The sequence below is a fragment of the Pseudorasbora parva genome, chromosome 12, assembly GCF_024679245.1.
Source record: "Pseudorasbora parva isolate DD20220531a chromosome 12, ASM2467924v1, whole genome shotgun sequence".
In the NCBI taxonomy this organism is placed as follows: domain Eukaryota; kingdom Metazoa; phylum Chordata; class Actinopteri; order Cypriniformes; family Gobionidae; genus Pseudorasbora; species Pseudorasbora parva.
This window is the reverse complement of record NC_090183.1, coordinates 45968535-45976873: the sequence shown is the minus strand read 5'-3', so window position 1 is coordinate 45976873 and position 8339 is coordinate 45968535. Positions and strand designations below refer to the sequence as shown.

General features: G+C 34.6%; 1 protein-coding gene across 1 annotated transcript in view; it reads right to left on the bottom strand.

The window, feature by feature from the left end:
• Nucleotides 1–256: 256 nt before the first annotated feature.
• The window catches only part of mybphb (myosin binding protein Hb), a 34710-nt gene continuing 26627 nt past the window's right edge, over nt 257–8339 (bottom strand). Inside the window, exons 11-12 of the mRNA XM_067460496.1 lie at nt 7273–7314; nt 257–509 (exon numbers count right to left, since the gene is read on the bottom strand). The gene's annotated coding sequence lies outside the window, so the exon portion shown is untranslated. The remainder of the gene's footprint in view (nt 510–7272; nt 7315–8339) is intronic.

Here is an 8339-nt window from a genome sequence, read left to right as displayed (position 1 = left end):
AGAGAGAGAGAGAGAGAGAGAATGTGCGAGTCAGTGAGTGTGCATGTGTGTGAGTGTGTGTGACCTTCAGTAACCCGTCTGCTCTCAGATGAGTTTCCGCTGCTTGGTAAAGTGTCAGAACAAAGTTTGCGTCACAGTAAAATAATTTCCATACAAATGAGCGCGTTGAGTTCGGGGTCACTCGGCCTGATGAATCTCACACTGAACCTGCAGCGCTGCAAACGCTACATGAGGACAAAAGACAAAAGCCATGATGTGGGTGAAAGGCTGTGGTTTAATTCATCAAACACTCCTGTCGGTCCGGATCCGGGTTACATCACTGGACGCGGTCAGGGACGACAATCATTACATGTCACAAGCAGCTGATGATCTTATAAATATGTGTGCTTTTTCATAATTGTGAGGCAAAGCGTTAAATTAGGAAAAAAAAGAAAAATGTCTTTTTTTATTTTTTTTATTTCATATGTACATGATTTTGTTTCTCATCAGCAGAAGACGTCTTCACAATCCTACGAAAGCGTGGAAAAAAAGTCAAATTAGTACGGCAAGAAAATCACTTTGGATCACAAACTGAGACATATTACACCCAGAGAGTCCACAGAAGTGTACACAGTTTTTGTTGGTTTAACTTAAAAAAGTAAGTAACCTGGTTGCCTTAAAATGTTGAGTTTATTGAAATAAAAAAAATTGAGTTGATACAATGAAGGAAATTGGTTTAATAAATAGAAACTCAAAATATTATTGTATCTGAACCACATAAAACATGTGATAAATCATGAAAATAGCACAATTTGGCATGATCATGAATAAAACACACAATTACCCAATATGCTCACACAATCTTTTAATAATATTTGAATAAAGGTTGTCGATTCTCAAAACATTTTCATTGTATTAACTCAAAATTTTAAGGCAATCAGGTAACTTATTTTCTAAATAATTTTTTACAGTGCAGTAAAACTGATTTAATAAAATGCTTCAGACACTTTGAGCTGAGCACGTTTTGCTGAAGTGTTTAATCGCATTTAAAAAATGAACTTGCACTGTTGTTAGTTGCACTCAAAGCATTCTTGTTCACATTACTTAAAAAACTCATGTAACTAAATTAACTTAAGCTTACGGAGTTGTTTCTACTAAAAATGAGTATTGTCAGCTGTACTTAAGTGTTTGTTCGGTCACCTTAACATTGTTGAGTGAAACGAACAAACGAACAAACTGGCCAGTGGATCTGTAGTTCCCAGCATGCTTTGCAAGGGACTGCATTAGGAGAGTAAATTTAGGGTTTATAGTGTTATGTTATGCGTTTTTCAGTAAAGGGAAAGATGTTGTTAGTGTATGTTAAGGCGGGCGTACACGGTGCGATTTTTGCTGTCGTACGAACTCGCAGACGTTTTTTTTTCTCTCAGGAGAAATCACGACCTGGCATCGTGGATGCTCGTATGGTTGCGGCTCACAGCGTGTGAGAGGAATTACGAGACAAACCGAGCACGTTAGGAGCACCTCCTGACCTTACGATAACTTTTAAGCATGTTTAAAAAAATTCGGGGAGTCGGCCCGATTTTCACCAGCGTATGCTGTCCCCTATTGCCAAATCATGCACAAGCACGTCACATATGGCTTGATCTATGAGTATTATTACGCTATAGCTCAGTGGCTGCAACCATACAGCGTACACACACACACACACACACTTACACACAGTTTCTCTCTCTCACACGCATGGCGTGCCGTCTCTCTCCCTCTGGTTGTTTCGGTTGAAAGCAGAGCCGGCCCGTTATATAGGCAGTATAGGCAAATGCTAAGGGCGCAACCTCACTAGGGGGCGCCAAAGAGGAATAATTTTTTTTTTTTTTTATGTAAAAAAATTACAAACATTACCAAACTGCTGATATCTTTAGCAAACTAAACTTCGAAATAGTATTAATAATTTGTATTATATAAAAATCCAAAATAAGGGCATTACTACACCCGCCCCCAATTGATTGACACCTGGCTGAAGGATGGAGCGAGGTGAGACCCACCCAGGCCCCGTGACCCGTGTGCCGATTTGTTTACTTTTGATGGGAGTGCTGGATGAAGTGGCGACATGTCAAAACGACCTCATAAGTTATCTGGTGCGCAAGGAAGAAAAAAAAGAAAAGAAGAGGAGGAAAAACGCGACCAAGCCAGAGGTAAGACTGTGTGAAGATAACACTGAATTAATTAATTGTGCGTGACGTGTGGCTAACACACGTTAAACATAACTTTACAGATGAATATCTAGCCTACATAAAAAATAACTCCAAATTAAGCAAAAAATAAGCAAAATAATCTGCCAGTGGGATACGTAAAATAATCTTAAAACAACATTATTTTACTTACCCCACTGGCAGAGTTATTTTTTCCCAAAACAAGAAAATATTTTTGACTTGTCTAGTAAATGTTTCTTAATGTAAGAATTTTTTGATATTTAGACTAGAAACAAGACAAAAATACTGAGTAAGAAAAGCATTTTTTGCAGTGTTGAAACATGCATTCACATGGCTTGAAAAGCAGCATTTAAGGCCAACAAGATTGTCGTTTTTTATGCTATGCCAATTGGTTTGAAATGTCTCTGTAATTATTCAGAGGCACATTAAACACAGTTAGCAAAGGCCTAATCATTTAATTGTTATTTTATTTTTATTTAGTTTAAGGTAAATTATAATTTTGTTATTTAGTGTTTGAATTTTTACCCAAAAATACTGCATTTTGAATATTTAAACTGAATTGTTTTTATCTTTTGTTTTACAAAAGTGTTGTTGTTGTTGTTTTTTTTGCGCTCAAGTGTTGCACTTTTATATACACTATTTAAACATGTGACTTTGAAACCCTTTTACAAAATAAATGAAAACGTCAATGGCAAAATAATTTAGGCTCATGTTTTCTCATAAAGCGACTTTGGGTATCTAGAAAAGTGCTATACAAGTGTTATTGGTTTTAAATTATTTTGTCTAAATATTTGGTGATATAAATCACAATATAAGGGGGCGCCAAAAAAAATCTTGCCTAGGGCGCCAAAGAGGCTAGGGCCGGCACTGGTTGAAAGGAATGGCTACTGTTCTCAGCTGTTCACCAAATCATTTGCACACACATCTTCTTTATTTTTTGTATCTGAAGCTCTAGCAGCAACATCGAAAGCTCCGGTGTCTGTGTTTGACGCGAGAGCTCGTGTGATCGCGGCCGGCTCGCGGTGCAAACAGTCGTGCCGTGTTCCAGCTGATGCGATGATCACTCGTAGCGTCTGCAATTTCTCACGACCTCCCGAGTGTCCGAATTCGCACAGTGTACGCCCGCCTTTAGTGTTTAATGTTCAGTTATGTTGGACATTTGAGGAGTTTCTGTAATTATGGTCACCAGAAGAATGTCTGTGTTTATGGGACTCACATAAACACTTTTATTGGATGGACGTCCTGCCCTCAATTAAATTATTTTTGAATTTAGTTTTTGAACATTTACTTTTATAAGAAATAGTTAATCTAATAAGGTAAATGAAATTGATAAATGTGTTCGCCTAACATAAACTTTTATAAATCTAACATAACATTATTAAGAAAACTGCACATATAAAGACACATAGCTAAAAACACTTAGCTCTTTCAAAAATATATGTGCTCATTAATGTATATTTACTTCTTTCTTGTAATAAAGTATTCTCGTAAGTTTATAATATGCCACTGAACACACATACGGGTGAGGGGTTCGAATGCCGGTCGCCATGTTGCTCCTCCATCTTGAAAGTACAGCAGCCAAAGAGGGACATACCCGTAAATTCAAGCTTCGCCTTTCGCGTTTTAACACTCGATGGCACCGTGTCGAATGTGAAGAGGGGGATTGCCATGTTAATCTTGGACTAAATCGGCCACCGTAGGAGTTAAAACGGAATTAAGAGGAACAGAAACTAATATTCACTGGATGGTCATAAACCTTTACACCGCTAGATGGGGGAAATATCACACAGTGGAGCTTTATAGACATTTTGTCAGCTTTACTTGACATTCTTCTGTTCATATAACTAAATTGCTATTTGTAAAACGTACTCAATATAGTTGTGTGGAACTACTTGACGCTGCTTTTGAAAGTAAATTCAACAAATTATGTTTTGAGTGTGCTAATGTGACCTTTGACACCACAGACTGAACAAAATGAAGCACTGCTTGCTCATTGGTTGAGCTAAATGTGTGTTATCTAATTGTGTTCTTAAATCTAACAGCTGATTGGTTAATTAGGATCATTACATCGCTTTCAAAGTTATCTGACATTATCAAGATGAGTTTGTTCAGGTCTTTGCATATTTATAACCATTTTCTAAACTATAGAGAATAAACTGTGATGTGAGAAATGTTAAAGGTGTCTGAATACATTTAGGTTTTGACTGTATATATTTTGTAGAATGAGTTTTATTCTGATTTAATAACACTATTTATACCATGGAAAAATGAGACGGCAATAAAATAATATTTTATATATTCACTATATATATATATATATATATATATATATATATATATATATATATATATATATATTCATTTTCATAGAATCTCATATACTAAATGAGGCAAGGATGTCGAGTTACATTCAAATGTTTAAATGTCATTTTGGTGATTTTTTATTTATGTTCTATTATTTTTATTGTTTATATACAGGTGTGTGCGTATGTGTGACCAAAATAAAAACTATGTAATAAGTTCAGAATCTCATTTGTGTACTGACATGCTTGACAAAATAATGTAAAATAATCATTAACTGTAATACTGAATGAGATTTCCACTGGAGCCGAATGCGTAATAAATCTGCAGATTTCAGAGCAAAACGCAAAGCAGTGTGTTTCTACTTGGCAACCCGTCAAAATCAAAGCTTACAAAATCATATACAAATAAAAATATTGGCATCGTATTTATAAGGGTACGATAAACAGGGTTTCTGCAGGTTTATGACAATACAATAACACGTTAATACGTCTACACTGCAAAAAATGCTTTTCTTACTCAGTATTTTTGTCTTGTTTCTAGTCCAAACATCTAAACATTCTTAAAACAAGAAGTATTTACTTGACGAGTAAAATTATTGTCTTTTTTTGGGGCAAAAAAATAACAAAAAATTAAGTGTGTTGTGTTTTAAAATAATCTTAATTTTTCTTACTCCAGAGGTAGATTATGTTGCTTATTTAAAGGAAAAACTCACTTAATTTTGTTCAATTTCTCTGAAAAAAATACTTAATTTCTTAATTTTGCATGTCATTAAATGTAATATGATCTATAGATGTTTTGAATTTGCACTGGAAAACAAAAATCCTGAGGAAGAACATCATTTTTTGCAGCGCACACAATTAAATTTGTTCAAAGCATTTGTTTTGTTAAATCTGCACACACACACACACACACACACACACACACACACACACACACACACACACACACACACACACACACACACACACACACACACACACACACACACACACACACACACACACACACATATATATAAGGGATGCCACAATACTCAATATAATATTGAATCGTTCGGTACGGCATTCACGGTTCAATACCTGCTGGTGAATTGCGTTTTAGCATTTAATAATTTTTTTCCATTTTCGGTTTATTTCGGCTCTTTTTGAATGGCCTGTGAGTCTACGCGCTGATATGAGCAAATATCCAATCACATGCACTAAAGTAAGGCGGCGTTTTAAAGCCTTGCCGGATAAACATTTCATTCGCGTGCGCACTGTTTCGCACTTAAAGGGACAGTTCACCTCATGATGTAAACAAACAAACAAAGACCTGTCATACAGTAGATTGTTATCACTGTTGTATATTGAAGACAATGTAGTTTTAATTTAAGCCTACATTTATTTATTCAATTTCATACTTAAATGCTACTGTACATCTTTGAGCTGCCACTGTCAATATTTATATATATTTATTTTATATTATATAATACACTGGGAAAGGGTTTTTTAAGTAAAGATTTAAGTTTAAGTAAGGGTTTTCAAGTCTATTAAGTAAAATAAAGAAAGAGTATTGCATTAAAAAAAAAAAATTCCTTAACCTTTTTTTGTTCCTGTCGACTAAGAATAGAATAGCAAAAAAACGAACCGAAAAACCGTGGTTAAAAACGAGGTATGTATTGATGTATTGAATCCCTAATATATATATATATGTATATGTATATATATGTAACACTGGCTTTAATAGTAAAATTAAATTGAACTAACTTTCGGTTATCTTCAGATAAAGATTTTTATAATGAAATGGAAAGATTTCTGTCCCTCCATTGACAGGCTAAGCAACCTCCACTGATGCTTCTGAAAGTTCATAAAGAGATCTTAAAAGGATCATGAATCGAGCAGATTATTCCAGATGTTCTGAAGAGACTCGATGGCTTTACATGACGAAGGAAAGTCTGACGGTCTGGTAAATATTTTTGTCTGAACTGTCCCTTTAATTGTTCTGACCTACTTTTGACTTATTCATCGAAATTCTGTGATGTTATATATATGAATGCATTGCAGAAATCATAGGGCCCTAATTTAATACAACGATATCAGATGCTCCAATTTGGGATATTTATAAGGCCTTAAATTGTGGAAGGTCAAGTTAAGGGTTTTTAAGACCTGCAGAAAGCCTGGTATATGTATTTTTATTTAACTCTTTTTTTAAATTACAAATTTACCACACTTTTTATTTTACATAAAAAAACTTAATGAAGTGCAATAAATTACTATTACTATTAAATTTTTTATAGTTATATTTAATACATCATATATAATAAACAATAAGTAGAATAAACAATTATTCCACAAACTTGCTGCATTAATAAATAAGTTACCTGGTTGCCTTAACATTTTGACGTCATTGAAATTAAAAATTTGAGTTAATACAATGAACATTTTTTAGAATCGACAACCTTTATTTAAATATTATTACAAGATGTTGTAAGCATATTGGGTAATTGTGTGTGTTTTATTTGTGATGATGCAAAATTGTGCTATTTTCATGATTTATCACATTTCTTATGTGTTTCAGATACAATAATATTTTCAGTTTCTATTTAATAAACCAATTTCCTTCATTGTATCAACTCAAATTTTTAATTTCAATAAACTCAAAATTAAGGCAACCAGGTTACTTACTTTTTTAAGTTAAACCAACCATACTGTTTTACAGTATACAGAATTCAACTGTGCACAGAATAGCATTCTTATCAGAGCTGATGTTGGAGCTGGAACATTCTAGCACGAGTCCTCACCTTTTGAGAGGGATCCCACTTTTTTCTGCTCCATATTTGGGACTAGAGAGCATGCAGAGAGGAAGAACAAGGAACAGGTGTCAGGACGGCCTGGAAATAGCTCGGCACTCCAAGCAACACAAACTCAGATTTACAGAGTGCTTCTGGGACGAGCTCTAGCCGAGCTGGTGCCGAGTCAGGGGATGTAATTCCGTCTCTCCCGCCGCACACATATAGAGTCATTACCAGTTTAATTTATGGGAACGGCCATTCGGACACCTCCAGCAAATCTCCATGTTTAGTGTCCCCCATGTAAGGTCAGGGCTCGGGGGGGACGACAGATGTCCTCTCAAGAGACTCAAATAGCTTTTTGGCACTCCAAGGTAAAACCTTTTAATTGGTGCATATTCTCAAAGCTGCGCCTTTTGAGGTAGATCGCTCAAAAAAATTAAATATGAAATATTTGCAAACTGTAAAATTGTGAAATATATACAAAAATATACTGCAAAACCTGCTCTTTTTATTTAGTATTTTTTCTTGTTTTCAGTCAAAATATTCTTAAATCAAGACGCATTTACTAGATAAGTCATATTTTTGCTGGTTTTCTGGGGGAAAAATAACTCAAAATGAAGAGAGTTTTTGCTTAAAACAAGCGAAATGATCTGCCAATGGGGTGAGAGAAATAATCAGATTATTTTTTTCACCCCATTGGCAAATAATTTGACCTGTTTTAAGCAAAAACTCTCTTCGTTTTTATTTTATTTTCAACAAAACAAGAACAAATATGGCATTTTACTTATATAGTAAATGCATCTTGATTTAAGAATTGTTAGATTATTGAAGTTAATAGAAATTACTGAGTAAGAAGAGCATTTTTTGCAGTAAAGTTTAATTTATTTCTGTGATGCGAAGCATAATTACTCCAGTCTTCAGCGTCACGTGATCCTGATACGAGGATTTGATGATCAAGAAACAATTCTCCGTTCAAAATAACAGCCTAGAAATCTTTTGTAACATCATAGAGGTCACTTTTGAAGAACGTAACACTTCCTATCTTGAATAAAAGTCGTATATTTCCTTTAAAAAAA